Here is a 16,059-nt window from a genome sequence, read left to right as displayed (position 1 = left end):
CAACCGCGACGGAGCGCGGTATATGAACGCGCCGAGTAACGCATTGGCGCCGCCCACAGGTAGTGACGCTGGTTTTAGGTAACGTTCATTCCGCACATTCTCATATACCAGCGCTTTGTAACTTACAGCGTGCCGTACAACAACCACTTCTCGGCGACTCTGACTTCCACCGTATGATGGAAGAGCAGTGAGAGCATACTGATTTGGCAACTACAAGCAACACATTGTGGGAATTGTGAACTTAGCGAGGGGGGCTTACGTACGCGCCATATTGCCACGTGAGCATCTATAGGAGACTGGCACCGGGAAGACAGCAAAACGCCGCAATAGCGAGGATGGCTAGATATCAACGGCCATCTTCCGAGTTGCGTGGCGCCTTGCAAACCCGGACTCGCCTCAGGGGCGCGCGCGGCCAAGTATGTTTAGCTATGCTGTGGGAGCGAGCGCAAGCGACGTTCCCAATGTGTCCACCTGCCTGCCCAGGAGCGTGCGCCAGGTGGCGTGAAGACCCTACACTTTGCTGCGGTGAAGCTAGGGAAGCCATGGAGCATGTTTTATTAGAATGTCAGGACGTCTGCCAAGCGGTCGATTTAGGCACCACTGGCCTCCTTGATGCCCTTTGGTTCCGCGAGAGCAGGGGAAGAGTAAACATGTCCGCAATAGAGATTAGTAAGAGGCGATTGGAAGATTGGTGGAAGAAAAGTAGGGAAAGGACAGAAAACGGAGATGTACGAAAGCAAAGTTCGTAATAGGGGGTCAGAAAATTTGGTTGTGGGAGTTCATCGTGTTTTTTTTTATTTTTCATTTTTTCTTTTTTTAATCTAGGTAGAACATTAGGCAGTATAATAGAAAGAGCTTGGTGGCGACACCCACCGCCTCGTTCAAAACGGGATGCTCATAACATACATACATACATACATACATACATACATACATACATCCAGCGAACCGCTTCGCTGTGCACCAGACACGTGAAATACAAGCTATACCTGAAAGCAAGGGTTATTATATATCTAATGAAATTTTAGCTACCAATTTTCACGTGCAATCCACTCACTTATTAAACCAACTACATGAATCGAGTTATTAAATAATCTTTACAGAAGACGTTTATATTGGAAAGTTAAAGGGAATTATAAAGAAAAAGCTGTAATTCCGTGTTTTCGCATTTAAGTATGGCCATGTAGATCGAAATAACTGTTCTCAAATTATCCGTCAAATTTCTTTCATTACGCATGCGGCAACGCGAAGCGCAACTCGCCGTACAAGCCGCTTGCGACGTAGAAGCGCGGCTTAAGATGAAGCTGCCGTCGCGCTTTCCTCTTCCGGCGAGTCGATTCCGATGGGCGATTTGCACTATACTCCAGGCTGGACGCACTTCAGCGGCCGGGACGAGACATACGCCGCCACGCTATGTGCCAGAGAGGCTGCGCAGCCCGAGCCGCACTTCACCGTTTCGCTTGCGCAATGAGGCGAATTTAAGGAATAATTTCGCGGAATGTAGAAAGGACATAATCAGACTGTTAAGACAATCCCCATCAAGTTTTCAATATAGACGTGTGCCGTGAACTTCGTGATTATAAGAAGTTACCTACGTGTTTAGCTTATCTTAGGAAATGAGATGGGGGGGAGTTTGGTTTTTCTTCGCAATGATGCGCGCCTGGGCAGATAATTCGTCTGTAGTGACGCAGCTGGAGCAAATTTTGTAACTTTTCCAAAACAAAGATGTTCGAAGTGGTGCAAAAAAACGTACATTGTAACTTGACGCCCTCATTATTTAACGGTTATTAGACGGTGAAAAATGGTCACCGGAAAAAGTTGACGATGTAAGTGTGTCAATAATGTAACTGTTTCCTGTCATCTTTCACTATTTTCCACTGCAGATTCAATAATCTTTCCTGAATATATTCAAAATATAAGCCCTGGAACAACATAATTAGACCATTTACTTCTCGATCGATATTCCGACGCGCCAACAAAAGATGCTCAATGGTTTCTGCGCTATTTTTACTCGCTGCAGACACATAATCATGAGTAATTTTTTTTCTATAATACTTCGTTCTCAGTTGCCGATGTGACTTTGGACTGCACTTTGAATAACCATAAGGTTTCATGCGTGTGATTTTACACTGAACTTTAAATTTTGTTCCTATTCTGGCTTCCTCTCCATTGCTCATATGCAGTACAATGTTTCCGCATCTCTGAATTTACACTTATCCTCCTTTTCTCCGTTGCTATCCACGCCGTTAAGGTAATATTTACGGGTCACTTTCATGGTTCGTTTTCTCAGCATAAAGAAATTAAACTGTTATCAACTGCCCCTACCAACAAATTAAGCTTTGCATATACAGCAGCGTCAACTGGAACGTCAGGTCTTCGGAAGTAAACATCTTTCTTTTTTTACTAACTTGCAATAAAATACGCCTCAGCACAAAAGTAAAAGCGGCAGCCGAGAAAAAAAGCAAGAGCAAAAAAAAAAAAAAGTAGGCGATGCATCGACTTAGTGCACAACGGCAAACGGGAATCTGCACTACGACAGTAACGCCTACCAGGGATCAAAGGCGAGAGAGGCGGGGAGGCGCTCGAGCGAGGCAGGTTTGCAGGCTGATGGTGACAGTTTCTCGTAATCGAAGGGAAGTAACGCAGACCGCAATAAATATGCGTCTGTTGCCACGCGTGCCGTCGGTAAAGAACGACGCGTAACGCGTTCCAACGTACGAGCGACATCCTGCGCCGTTGTACATCACGCTGGCTGCGGGTATTAGCATACAATAAAACGCACGTTGCAACGCCTATGCCATGGTGCATTTCACCATTAAAGTTTGTGCGTTAGCTGTGATTCTGCGATAGCGGGCTCAAGGCCAAACTTCCCATTTTGTCGCAGGTATCGAAGAAGAAAAAAAAGGGGGAAAAATAAACGAGAACAAAAAAGAACGCTTAAGTACGCTTTGTACAGCGTGCGCCGGGGTGACCTGTCATATACTAACGCATGCATTTTATCAGTACGTGACATCCTGATATTAGGTTGTCTGTTATTCTACAAATTCTCGCATAAGAATATAGTTATTAATATAAATGAAAATATCGCGCATACTATATCAGAACATCCGAAAACCACAACCGGCGCAGAAGGGTGACTGTCGATGAAATACTACAGAAGGATTGACGCTTTCACCTCGCGGGCATGTAGTCCGCGAGGTTGTGAGCAGCGCAAATGAGATCTTTGAATTATCTCATGCTCGGTTTAAAACTCTCGTGATGAAACAATCCCAACCATATACGTACTTGCAGCTGACCTAAATAAGAGAATTCGGAGGAATAAGACAGTCTTCAAAGGCTTTGCCGTACAGTCAACGGACAAATAGAACGACACGACGAAAACAATAAGCGAGTTTGCAACGAAAAACGCTCGCTACCTAATCAGGAGAAGTCAAAAGCGCCAGTGGTATGGGAGGTTAAATCTGACCGTACATTCAAGTGATTGTGCAATTTATATGTCCTCTTTGTACGTGCTCGCGTCTTCGTCTCAGTAGCGCTGCTGCTATTAAAATAAGCTATTTAGCAAGAATTTCGTTTTTACGCGAACTGTACACAAGCCGAGCGAAACACACCATCCACGCTTCCCTAAACCTGGCGCTTTCCTTTCGATAACGTTGTCATCTTTCTCGATCACCCGCCTTCTCTGTCACCAGAAATGAACTCTACTTTCTCGAAAACTGTTATCTTTTCAAATACGACGCAACACTCGCCTGCGCACCAAACGACGTAGTAAGAATTGCGTAGCGTCCTCCTGACGTGTCTAGTAAGCTGTACATATAGTCGGCGACACGAATGAATCATTCAGACTTTGTGGAACTCCGCTCACCTAACGCAGCCTGTTACATCTGACGGCCATTTTAATTATTCCGAAGTAGACTGGCAGACATGCACAAACTCAGGTCACTACAGAAAAAAAGAAGAAAAAGGAAAAGGGAAATGAATTTTGTTATGTGCTTTTAGTTAGTTAATCTTCCAATGTGTAAAAAATCTGTTCATTAAGAGCTGGTTTTAAATTATGAACGAGAAAGCATGCTTGCTGCCGTGTTGAAAAGCATTTGGGACTACAAACATTTGTACTGAGAACACCGCTAAAAATTATAAAAAAGAACCCCCCCCCCCCCCCATCTGAAGAATATAAGAAAATAAACTCGACTACAAGTGGGCAAACATTGACTGGTTCATTTATGGTTTTTGGTCCTTTTGTAAACTGTTACTATCACTGCCGTCTGCTAACGTAACAGTGACAAAAAATGACGCACGGCGCATGATCTTTAGCTCGGGTGCTCCTATGTAAGTACATGTAAAGGGAGAATTCGTTTCCCTCCACAACCACTGCACCAAGTTTGACTAGGTTTGTTGCATTTGAATGAAAAAGTTAAGATCTAGCAACCGTTGTTTTCAAAATTTTTATTCAGGTCGTTCATTTTTTATTAAAGTTTGGCAAAAATCTAAAATTTTCGAAAACGAAACTATTAAGTTTACAAGTCTGTAACTCAGCAAGGAAGAACGATAGCACAATTCTGTGAATTGCACCTGATAGTACATCTAAAGCGGACAAAATTAATATGTTACACATGAATCTGAAAAAAATTCAGTGATATGGAAATGCAGCTTTTGCAGAACCCTTGCACAAAACGTAACAAACTCACGTAAGATATCAATTAACATATCTAATTAGTCCGCGTTGAATGATATAACGAATGGCGCTGACAGGACCGTGATATTTGTTCTTCATGCAGAGCTATTAATTTTATAAACTTCGCTAGTCTATCTTTTTCGAACTTGCGAAAACGTTAAAATTCTTTTAACGAAATTCAGGCTCTAAATCGAAATTCCGCTTCCCACAGTCACTAGAATTTAACTTTTTTTCTCCAATACAACACATTTCCTTAAAATCGGTGAAAGGGTTATCTCAGAGAAGCGTTTTTGCGTTCTATGTTTTTCGAATAGGCCGGGTCGGAGTTGGGGGCCCGAGCTAAAGCTTCCTCTTAACATTACGGTGATTTTAACACCTAATAAGTGGTTAACATCTCAAATAAAATGATGTAGTTGGGAAACGCGTCTGCGTGCAATAACTAAACTGAAACAGTTAAAGGTAAACTTTTTCAATGATAACTTATTATATACTGCCATTTCTATCTACAAATTATGCTGAAAAGGCTCGGAGACTAGTCAATATAGCAAGACGTTTTAGCGAATCGTATACCGTGTCTTTGAAACTGTAAGAGACAGATGTTAAATTTTAAAAGGGGTCTCAAGTTACCATTTTCGACAACGCACTAATAGCGTCAGCGGACGTCAGGAAACGTGTGATAACCTCACAAGTTAACTTTAAAAAAATGTAAGAATCGCTAATATAATTCGATAATATACTGCGAAATCGATATATGTCAGTGCTAAAGGCGAGCACACTTAATAGAAATCCTGAAACTATACACCAGGTTCGAGATGTATCACTTCCCTAATGATGCGCGCAAACGGCAATGGCTTCACAAGGTTTGCTGCTGGGCTAGTTGGTTCATGATATATAGTAAAAGTAAAAGCGTGTGAAAAAAGCACGCGGACAAGACTGAACAAAACGAGCGCTTGTGTTGTTCATTCTTGTGCGCGTCCTTTTGTGCGCTATTTTAATTTTACGATATGAAAATGGCTTTGCTTTCCGCCTAATATTTCCCCCCATGCCTCCCTCGGGTATCGCGGGACTAAGTGGAACGATACAAGTAGAAGACAAATATTCTTCGCGACTGGAGTCTGACGAAGAATAAGCTGAACTAAATCAATGCTAGCCTTGCGAATCCTAGTAAGTACACTGGCATAAGGCGCTTACCGGCTTCGTCCTATTCCGCAGTTGCAGTTTGTGCTCCAAAGTAGTTGAGTGCGATGACGATTAACAAATCTTAGTCGATCATTCGGCTATCGTTTTACTACCGCAAAATTTACTTACGTCAGGCACAGCTACGAAAGGAGTTGCCGAAAATGGCACATTACATTCGCTGCATTGTCTTCTACAGTTCCCGAACAGAGACGCACGTGTCAGCTATGGACCGCACCTCAGAAACTGGGCCGCACGCTGGAAACGCTTGTAAATGCTCGACTCATTGTGCGGCACTGAAGATAGATCGTCTGCGCCGAAAGCAAATGAGGCAAGGAAATCGGGCCGGCCTCAACGCGGAAGAACAAAGGGACTGGCGCATGCGCATGCAACCTCGTTATTTGGAACAGACGATCAGACAGTTTTTTGAGCAATTGACTTGAGCCTGCATGCGGAATCTTGCGTACGCGATGCAAACGTTGCCAATGGTCGCTTCTTTGAGACGAGACGGAGACAATCATTAGCGTTTAACGCAAATTAGGCAGAGAAACCTGGCAGGCGATCAAGACAGAAGGAGGAAAAGGTGATGGCGCGTTAGCGTCGCTCGAAAGAGGTCGTGACATTGGCGCGCGTGCTCGTGAACATTCGCAGGAGGACAAACGAATTCACGACGTTTTGGCATCCGGAATTTCTCTATTTTGGCACTTCTCACACTTTTTCTTTGTTTAAGTTGTTAGACATACGCCAAGCCACGCGTCTTTCACTCATCTCCATGTATTGGAGAGGAGTGAGCTATCTGTTAAAAGAGCTATGCTCGCCGCCGCGGCGGCTGCCGCATATGGGTCGCCTTCACAGTAGTTTTTTTCTCTCCCCTCTATCACGCACACGGTCAAATGCATTGGTATGCTGTGTCCTCAATTGGTAAAACTAATAATAAGGCAAATTAGGTTCCTTCCTCTTGGCTAAGATGCAACGCAGCCATTCGCTTTCAATGTGGACGCCTCTGTCAGCAGCGAAAGAGCCTCTGCATGGTGGAATAAGTAAACCGAGCGTGCTTATTACCAGGGATGCTGCGTGCTCCTGATGTAATAACAACGTTAGAACTGTGTAAGATATGTGCAGCCTTTATGAAAAATTACCCGAACAAGTGTTCCAGAGCGTGAGAAGCGTACTTAACGAACAGCTCAGGAAGTTTGATCAATATCCTGAAATACCTTCGAGAGGACGCTTTCGGGGTTATCTGCAGGTGTAGTTTCGAGAATAGCAATTGATTGCCGGCTTTGCAGAATATTTCTAAGGAGAGTACTCGAAAGCGTTTCATGGCCGCAATCTGCAATGTTTCTCAATGTCCGGGAAGAACAATTGCTGTACGTGACACTGAGTTCACGTTCTGTGAAAATGGCGGGGTATATGCAGGGGTTGCGTGCCGAAAGTTGACGAAGTTTCTGTGCAAATATGAGTTTTGGCAATATTTACTGAATTCTCGTTTTCTCGCAATGTTTATGCGTAACAAGAGGCGCGTCGTAGGTTTCCATGGTGACCTGGGAGAATCGGGAGTGGAACTGACTTCACATTTCTTGGAAACGTCATGTCTGAAGGGCTTGTAAAGCAGAGTGTGCAAGCGTGCGTTAACAGCTGCGCTACAAAAGCGCCGTATACGCCATTTTTTTCCGGTGCCCTGACAGAACAAAATGCGCCGCCGAGGACAAATTTGCAATAAATTGAGTTTATGCTACGACTTCTAAGCGAGCGACGTTTTAAAGTGCGCGATTGAATTACTGGTAATCGAAACACCCAATGCAACTGCCGGAAAGAAATAGCTTCGCTGGAAATTTGGCTGTGACCCCGCAAGGTCGCACACGTGCCGCATTTAATATCTGCCGTCCGGTACGATCATTTGCCTTAGTTTTGAACTTATACGCCCAATTGGAGATGTTCAAAAGGCGAAGTGATTTGGCAAAGTTGGTCGCGCGTCCGTCACATTTCCTGCGGTGCAGCAGATCGAGCGGTGGCTGACCGTTGCGACCTAAGTGGTTATCGTCGCGAGGGTTTCCACGTCCGCCATTTTGTCGTCCAGCTGCGAGTCGTCGGCGAACTTGAGCACACTGCGGCGCATTCACGCTGGGACCCTTCGCGCCTTCCGAGAGATGCGTCCGGACAGCCGCTGCAAATAGCCGCAGCGTCTCGAAACGGAAACCCAGGTTCAGCAACGCGCGCATTAGTCTTAAGTTGAGTGCTCTACGCAATCGAGGAATGCATATGTTGGCGCAGCGTGCTCGGACGACAGAAAAATTACAGGAAGGGACCGGAGCTGTCCCCGTTTCTGTCCTCGTCTCATCGCAATGCGTCAATATTCCATCCGCATGATGCAACTTGCCCGAAACTAAGTTGTTACTATGACAACTATTCGTTCGCTGCGAGATCTCCATACCAAGCTTCCAGAACCAGTTTTACCCTGCGACGAAGCGCCCAAGAACCGTTACACCCGCTACGCGTAAGCAATAAAGAACGAAGCAGCAACGCTGGTGCCGTTCTACCGCGCACGCAAGTGCTGTAGCTTTTTAATGCAAATTGTTACTATATGTGACGTGACGCGCACGCACCCTGTCGAAGTAGTTTAGCTTACGCTTGCGCGAAAGGCGTTTGTGAGCCTGTTGCTACTTTTACATGTTACATAAAAAAAGAGAGAAAAAAGAGAATACGTCCGTGGCCTAATGGATATGGAGCATGGGGATATTGTGCTCACGGCCCCTGGTGCGTCCCACCATTGGAGGGAGATTTTTTCCTCTAATAAGAAGCCCGGAACGAGGCCAGGCAGGACCTGCTTACCGCGAAAGAGCTAGCACGAGACAAAAGAGAAATATATATATATATATATATATATATATATATATATATATATATATATATATTCACAATGTATGGTTCGAACATCTCCATAGCGAGTAACATTATCATTCCATTCAGGAGCTCCATGCCCGAGAGAGAAAGGGAGAGAGAGAGAGAGAGAGAGAGAGAGAGAGAGAGAGAGAGAGAGACGGAGACAGAGAAAGAGAACGACGGTTTTCGGTTTCTTTGTTAACTTCGACATTTTCCGTTACGCAGAGGGCTCCGTTCTTCTACATACCACGCGCGCCTCCTCCTACTTCTAGTTCAAACTCACTGTTTTCTTTTCTTTTCATTCGCTATATTTGTTGAGTCGGGTGCAGCTGGCGCTCACTAATGCACGCGCAGTTATAGTAGATGCTCGCCAGCTGCATGCATGTTGGGAGGACGCCACGTGCTATCAGTACAAGTTTAAAGGCGAACAGGTCGAAAGCAACAGCAATGCGTTGTTGCGCTCTCTGATTCGCCTATTGTTTGTAGCGATGACATTATGAAAGTTATGAAACGTATGTTCTTTATCTTTCTTTTACTGCACAATGATCACGAACCGGCTACGGAACGATTGAACGTCGTGCTCATATATGTATTCACACGTGAGACGCGTTCTGATCAGTGTTTTCTACTTTGCGTTTCTGGTTACGCTGACGGCAGGCAAAATAATGTTGAAGAAAATGAATAGTGCAAAATGATGAAAAAAAGAAATAAATGTTTCGCCAGCCAATAGCAGAACTACGCAAGAGACATTATAGTTTTATCTGGACACTGAAAAAAAAAAAGAAAAGAATCAGGGACAACTTCATTGAAATGTTGTGTGGGAACACTGAGCCTATTTCGTCCACATATACAGTGACAGTTTATTGAATTGTCGGAATACCTGTCGCGGTGGCTGTGTGGCAATGACATTCTGCTTTCTGAACACCAGGTCGAGGGTTCGATTCATGGCGACGACGGCCGCAATCCCATGGGGGGACACTAAGAACACTGCTTTAAGAACACTGCTGTGCTTAGTTATAGTATACGCATGTGCACTTAGTAAGTCAAGTCTATAGTCAAGATCCATCCGCAACTTTACATTACACCGTTTCTCACAGCCAGTGTGTTATTTCGAGGCGTTACACTCGATGATTAATTGAGTGATCGGGTGAAATAAATTAAGATTTAAATATTGAGAGCGATATTGCAAGCTTAGTCGATTATCGCATTAGGCATGAGTTTGACATTCATGTTTATTTTCGCCCACATTTGGCGGAACTTAGTCGTGAAGTAAGCAGAATCGTTATAACAACCGCCTACACATGGATGAATAAATCGCATCCCAATAGCCACAAATAAAGGTCGCCTCCTGTATACATCTCCCCTCTCTTTCGGATTTGCATGCAGGCAAAAACACCTTTACGCTAGCAAACCTCTCTTTCATTTTTGTTTTACTGTAAAGAGCTCTCTCTCGCAGTTTTATAAATTGCGAATAAAATGCGATTTTTATTAAAGATAGTGCTAAAAACATCCAGTCGAACCTAGGATTGTACGCAGATGACTGCGTTGTTTACCGCTCGATAAACAATCCAAGTGACAGCAAAATCCTTTTCAAGAGGAGCTTAATAAAATTTCGAACTGGTGTGCCACTTGGTGCATGACACTAAATGAATCAAAATGCAACTACGTACGCTCTTCTAGGAAAAAAAAACTGACGTTTCCCATTCTTACAGGCGGTATGGTTCGACCATTTCGAGCGTAACAGGGGCCAAGTATCTCGGCGTTCACTTCTCAAGCGATCTTACTTGGCAGGATCACATGGCAGAGATTTTCACCCTTGTCCTCTGGCAGTCAAGAAGTTATTATACACAACATATGTAAGGCCTATTCTTGAGTACGCGTGCACGATATGGGACCCCTATCAGGACAACCTTAAATACATCTTAGAGCGCGTACAAAACCGAGCGGCACGCTTTATCACTGGGAGCTATCGCAAATCTAGGAGCGTCACAGAAATGGAAATATAGCCCAGTGCTTTCGACGTTAGCCGAACGCCGGCGTTGCTTGCGTCTCACATTCTTTCATAAGATCTTTTACAACAATATTGGCATTAATAAATAAAACTTCATGCTTAACTCGCATTACATATCCCATCGCCATGAACACACATTAAAAGTGAGGCCAATGCAGTCAAGAACGAACTTCTTAAAGTAGTCTTTTTTTTTTTGAAAAACCATCAATGAATGGAAGGCTCTGCCTGAGGACACCGTTTCTAAAACATCAAATTCAACCTTTTTCAATGAACTGCTTGACATGTGATCATTTCGTGTGTTTTGATGTTTTTTTTTTTCGCGTCTGCTCGCCTACTATATATATTTATGACAGTGTATATGTGCGTATGTGTATTTATTTATGTATGTCCATGTATACTTATATATGTATATATGTATATATATAGTTCTTTTGTTTCTTTTTTCTTGTTGTTTTAGAGATAGTTATGCTGCCTGCACTGCATTATTCGTCACCGTGTTTTTGGTTATGTAACCTTAATTACCACTGTTTTACATTTGTATTAACCCCCCCCCCCCCCACTGTAATACTCTCTAAGCGAATGGAGAACTCTATAATAAATAAATAAATAAATAAATAAATAAATAAGTAAATAAATAAATAATCATGATGGATCTCACGCAGTTCATTGGCCACGATACAGGTAACAATATAAGCAGCAATCACGAAAGTATCGACCAAGGAAATGCAAGAAAAGCGGGAAACATTAGAACACATCGTGCATGCTACAGGTGTGGTGAATTCTTTAAAATGATTAGTAGATCTCGCGAACTAGAAAACCACGTATACTTGCATAGTCATTGCAATTAAGTCACACGGTATATCAGTAAAAGACGAACCTAATTATCTGACCAGACGACAAAGTAAAGGAAACAGTGTGTTGCGCGTAAATAGATCGAAATGGTTACCGCAGAGGTTGTACACAAAATGGCGTCGATAGCGGTCGGCCTCGCTAGAGCGGAAGCACGCAGGACGCGGGTCGGTACTCCTCCGCCTCACGCTGGATCTCCCTTCGCACCAACCTTTAAATTCGGGACGAGTGGACCGCAGCAAGACTCCGCGGCACCGGAAGGCTGAGCACCCTACGGGCGCCGAAAGGACTCAGTTGGCTACGTGCCGCAGGGGTGTCATTTATTCGCGGAGGCGCTGCCTGTGTAAGCTGTAGCAGTTGGCGACGCTCCAGAGCCGTTAACGTTTGCACAACGCGTCCGGGAAATGCTTTTCTCTTCCCCATGACGCGTCGCTGGTTGCTGGGGCACCGGAGGAGGCTCTGTGTAGACCTGTCGTACACGACTTAGTGGATATCCACGGTTGCTCGCGAAGTGTTCGTTCTGCGTCCACTGGGGTTTTCGACTTGAAAAGTGGCGACTGCGGTCGCTTTCTCGGCCGGTTTTGTAGCCCTTTCCCCAGCACAGGGCAGCCAACCGGTACTTACACTGGCTAACCTCGCTGTCTTCCCTCCCCTTTTGTCTCTCTCTCTGTTTCGATTTTTGTGCTGCCCACGTAGCAGCTCCGCGACAGATGTTGGCGCAGCTTAATGTAGTCCGAAGAAACAAAGATGTTTCATGATTACTTTTTTTTCTTCTTTTTTTCTGTCTCTGGACTTTTTTTCTTTTCTCTCGTCTCTTATCAGAGGAGCGAACTCGTTCTCTTTGAGTGTGTCAGAGTCAGCAGGCTGAAAAATTCCCTCGATCCCTTCGGCGAATGCATGCGACTTTCTTTGAGGTTTTGCGCTCTTGCGCGAAGAGCACAACTTGGCCCTCTGCTTGCAGTCAGCGCAGCCAAACGTTTCAAGACCTTAACTCTTGAGCTTCGAAATGGTAGGTGGCGATCGTCTATCACTTCTATACAGAATACGGAAAGAAGAAGAAAACTACGATATGGTGTGTTTATTTTTCTTCTTTTCTGCGTAAACAGAATATATTTAAAATGACTCATGATTTGTAGCACAATCCTGCTTCTTCGGCTGGAATACTCGAAGAGGGGGAGATCATTTGCAAGAGAAATTAAAATGCATAATCGTGTATCCACCAAAAGTTACCGAATCAACTTTTAAACTGATTGCTTTACGGTACACGTTGCAAATTACTAATTGTAGTCGGTGCGTCGCAAGGCATATGTCACTTGAAAAGAATTCTCAGAGGGATGCCCGTTTAGACATAAGCGTCCCCAAAATGTGCAACGAAATACATTGGCGTTCCAGTTATTTTTGAGCTTCGGCGCATAAAAAAAAGTGTTCTATTAAACAACTGTGTGGAACAACGGTCAATTTCAGCCGCAAGTTTGATGCCTCTTTTTTTTTTTTCTCGAAAAGTGGTACTCATTTCAAAATTTGCTCCGAGTAGATGCGCGTTCAGACTCACTCGAATAAATTCGTAAATTCCAACATCTGTCCTCAAGTTAAAGGGGGAATAGTGAAATTCTGTTTATTTTTTATTTGTGCATATTGCAATAATGTGCAACTAACGTCTGCCTCTTCGAGTATTGCAGCTCAAGGCACAGGTTTGTGCTATTAGCCACAGGCGATCTATAAACGTTCTCGAAACTTCGTTCAGGAATCCATTGGAATGGTCGACAGTGCTGGCTCACGCTGGCAGCGGCGAAATGTCAAATTATGGTAACAGCGTGCAGGCAGGTATAGGATAAACGGCGTTTTTGAATTGAATCAAACGCTATGTTGCACAAAGTACAGCGTAAACGAGAAATAATCATAACTCAATGGAGGCTTTAGTTAGAGGAAAACTGACGGTCCGTCTCCCAGTTCGTTAAACACACAGCTTACATCCGGCCTTCATCTACAGGCCCTCAATGTATATTGCAGATTAATCTGGCGTTATCGCAACAACTCCATAGCTTGCTCCAATCACGGCGATGAATTGATTTTGTAGGGCAAGGAACACGTTCGGTGCCGCAACAGCAACGTGATTGCATTGCGCGCTCTGGCAGTGGCAGTACGTGACAGCGAAACAAATGTCACATAGCATGGCATGAAACGTATGGACAGTGTAATGTGTCGCCCAACGTTCTCGATAACCCTGTCGCACGCATTCTCACCGGATCAATCTGCACATGGCAGTGAAATACCCGCAAGAGGCAAAGTATAATTTAACGTCTACGTGCGAACGCGTTTACGTTCCCGCAGTGAAAACAAATGCACGGAATACATAGAGATGGTGGCAGCCGCATGCTGCTGCCGCTTGCCGAGAAAGGCATTTGTACTCGACATCCGCACTTCTGTCCCTCGTCCAGTGGTGCTAAATGTTTCAGCCCATTGTATTATACCGATGTTGCCCGGAGACTCTTGTTTGCTTCCCCGTAGGCCACCATAATTATTAAGGGCGCGATATTCGTTTATATATCAAGAGTGCAGATTCTTGGGAGAGCTGGTAATGCATGTTAGGATGTACACGCTGACATACACCGCAGTTACAATTAATATAATAATAATAATAATAATAATAATAATAATAATAATAATAATAATAATAATAATAATAATAATAATAATAATAATAATAATTTGTGTGTTCCGTCGTTCTGTAATACTTTCTTCTGTTTCTCCACTTTTGCTTTGTATTCTCTTCGCGTACACATTTTATGCTCTGTTAAAATATGTATTCGCGAAATTATTTCTTTTTTACGTGTGCGTGCCTGTGTATGTGTGTGTGGGCCTGCATCGTTTTTCTTGCGCATTGTTTTGCCGAGTGCGCCAACGCCAAGGCCCTCGAGGTTGTTCCTGGGCACATTAATAAACGCCTTTGATTGATTGATAATTATTATTATTTGCATTCTTCTTCAGCTAATAAAGGAAAAGAAGACAGCAAGATAAGGATTTTATGCCCTCCTCTCTTCAGAGAGGAGGGCATAAAATCATAGAAATTGAAGATATGAAGAAGGGGGGAAAAAGAGAAAGAACAAGATTACTGATAACATATACTGAAGTAAAACAATCTCAAAATATAGAGCATGGCCTAAGGAACCGAAGAAAACATCACCGAACATCGGCATTCATTAAAAAGAATACTTAAAAATGTCAGAAAAGTAGATCGAAGAAGAAAATCCGACACCTCGTCACTCGCAAAAAATAAAATAAAGGACGCTACAAACAGGAAGCTAAGCCAGCTTCTTCTAGGAAAGTAAAGAGGGTGCATGAACGTGGTCGTGTCTCGACCGGGCTCGATGGTCGTGTAGACCGCAGGCGCAAGAAGGCGACAGCCTCTCGGTAGCGACTTGCGCTGCTCAGGGAAAGCAGGGGACTCCAATATCATGTGCTAAAATGTCTCGCATGAACCACAACAAACGCGCGAGTAAGTAAGTTTCCACTCGTCCTCGTCCGTGTAAATGTTCACCCTCCTTGAAGGGAATCGGAAAGCGCAAAATACCGGCTACAGCGAGTATACAGCCAGACCCAGCGCTGCATCTGCCTGTAGCTTACACTACGAGTGTAGTGTAAGCTACACACTACGAGTGCAGCTTTTTGCGCACAAGACGAGGACGAAGAAGAGGCTGAGACACACGAGCGCAGAGTTGCAGCGTGAGTGAGTGAGTGAAGAAACTTTGTTGTGGATGCCTGCAGAACGGTTAGCCTTCCCCTGCTAGGGAGGCGTCACCGTGACGCGGCCATGACGTCTTCGCGGCGTGTGGCGCCTCTACTTCGGCCGCGGCCGCACTACTCCCTTTGGTCGACCGCGCCTGCCCCTCTTTTGGGGTGGCAGCCTCCCTCCGGTTTCGCTTGGTCGTTGCCTTTCGAGGGCCGCCGAGATCTGCTGGACGGCCTGGGCTTGGACATCCTGATCATAGCACCTTGTTGCGGCCTCGAGCCGCGACGGGATCGTTGCTTTCGTTGCAGCTTCGCGCGGATTTTTCATTTTATTTTGAAGACCACTTATATATCCGAATCCGTGGCACATCACGTGTGCGCCGCCCGCAGAAAATTTATATATCTGCGCAAGAATGATATCTCCTTGCGGGAAAAGGCGATGGGCGGTGTCACCACGCCTGTCAATCAATTCCGCTTCGAAAATTTGTCGGGTTATCCGATTACGATTTTGGGTGACAATTGAGCATGCATTATATACCGGTTTACACGTGACCGTATTTGTGGCGTCTGACTGATTACGGGTACAATTTCTACGGGGGCATCCACCCCCCCCCCCCTCTCATTTCTATCACATCGTAGCGATGCTCCCATAGCCTGTCATTAAGGAATCGTCCGCATCGACCAACATAGTTACACCCACAGTTCAAAGGCAGGTTATAAACTATTCCTTCTGCACATT

At 44.5% G+C, this 16,059-nt stretch overlaps 1 protein-coding gene across 5 annotated transcripts in view; it reads right to left on the bottom strand.

Annotated features, from left to right (window-relative positions):
* The window catches only part of LOC142568370 (monocarboxylate transporter 7-like), an 85,495-nt gene that overhangs the window by 30,788 nt on the left and 38,648 nt on the right, over positions 1–16,059 (bottom strand). The window contains exon 1 of one of the 5 annotated variants that reach the window (XM_075678369.1): positions 11,803–11,895. The exons of 1 other annotated variant lie outside the window; for it this stretch is intronic. The gene's annotated coding sequence lies outside the window, so the exon portion shown is untranslated. 3 more of the 5 variants (XM_075678368.1, XM_075678370.1, XM_075678367.1) reach the window with 3 other exon arrangements.

Source organism: Dermacentor variabilis, unplaced genomic scaffold (assembly GCF_050947875.1).
Source record: "Dermacentor variabilis isolate Ectoservices unplaced genomic scaffold, ASM5094787v1 scaffold_18, whole genome shotgun sequence".
Classification (NCBI taxonomy): Eukaryota; Metazoa; Arthropoda; class Arachnida; order Ixodida; family Ixodidae; genus Dermacentor; species Dermacentor variabilis.
This window is presented reverse-complemented; position numbering and strand designations above follow the sequence as displayed.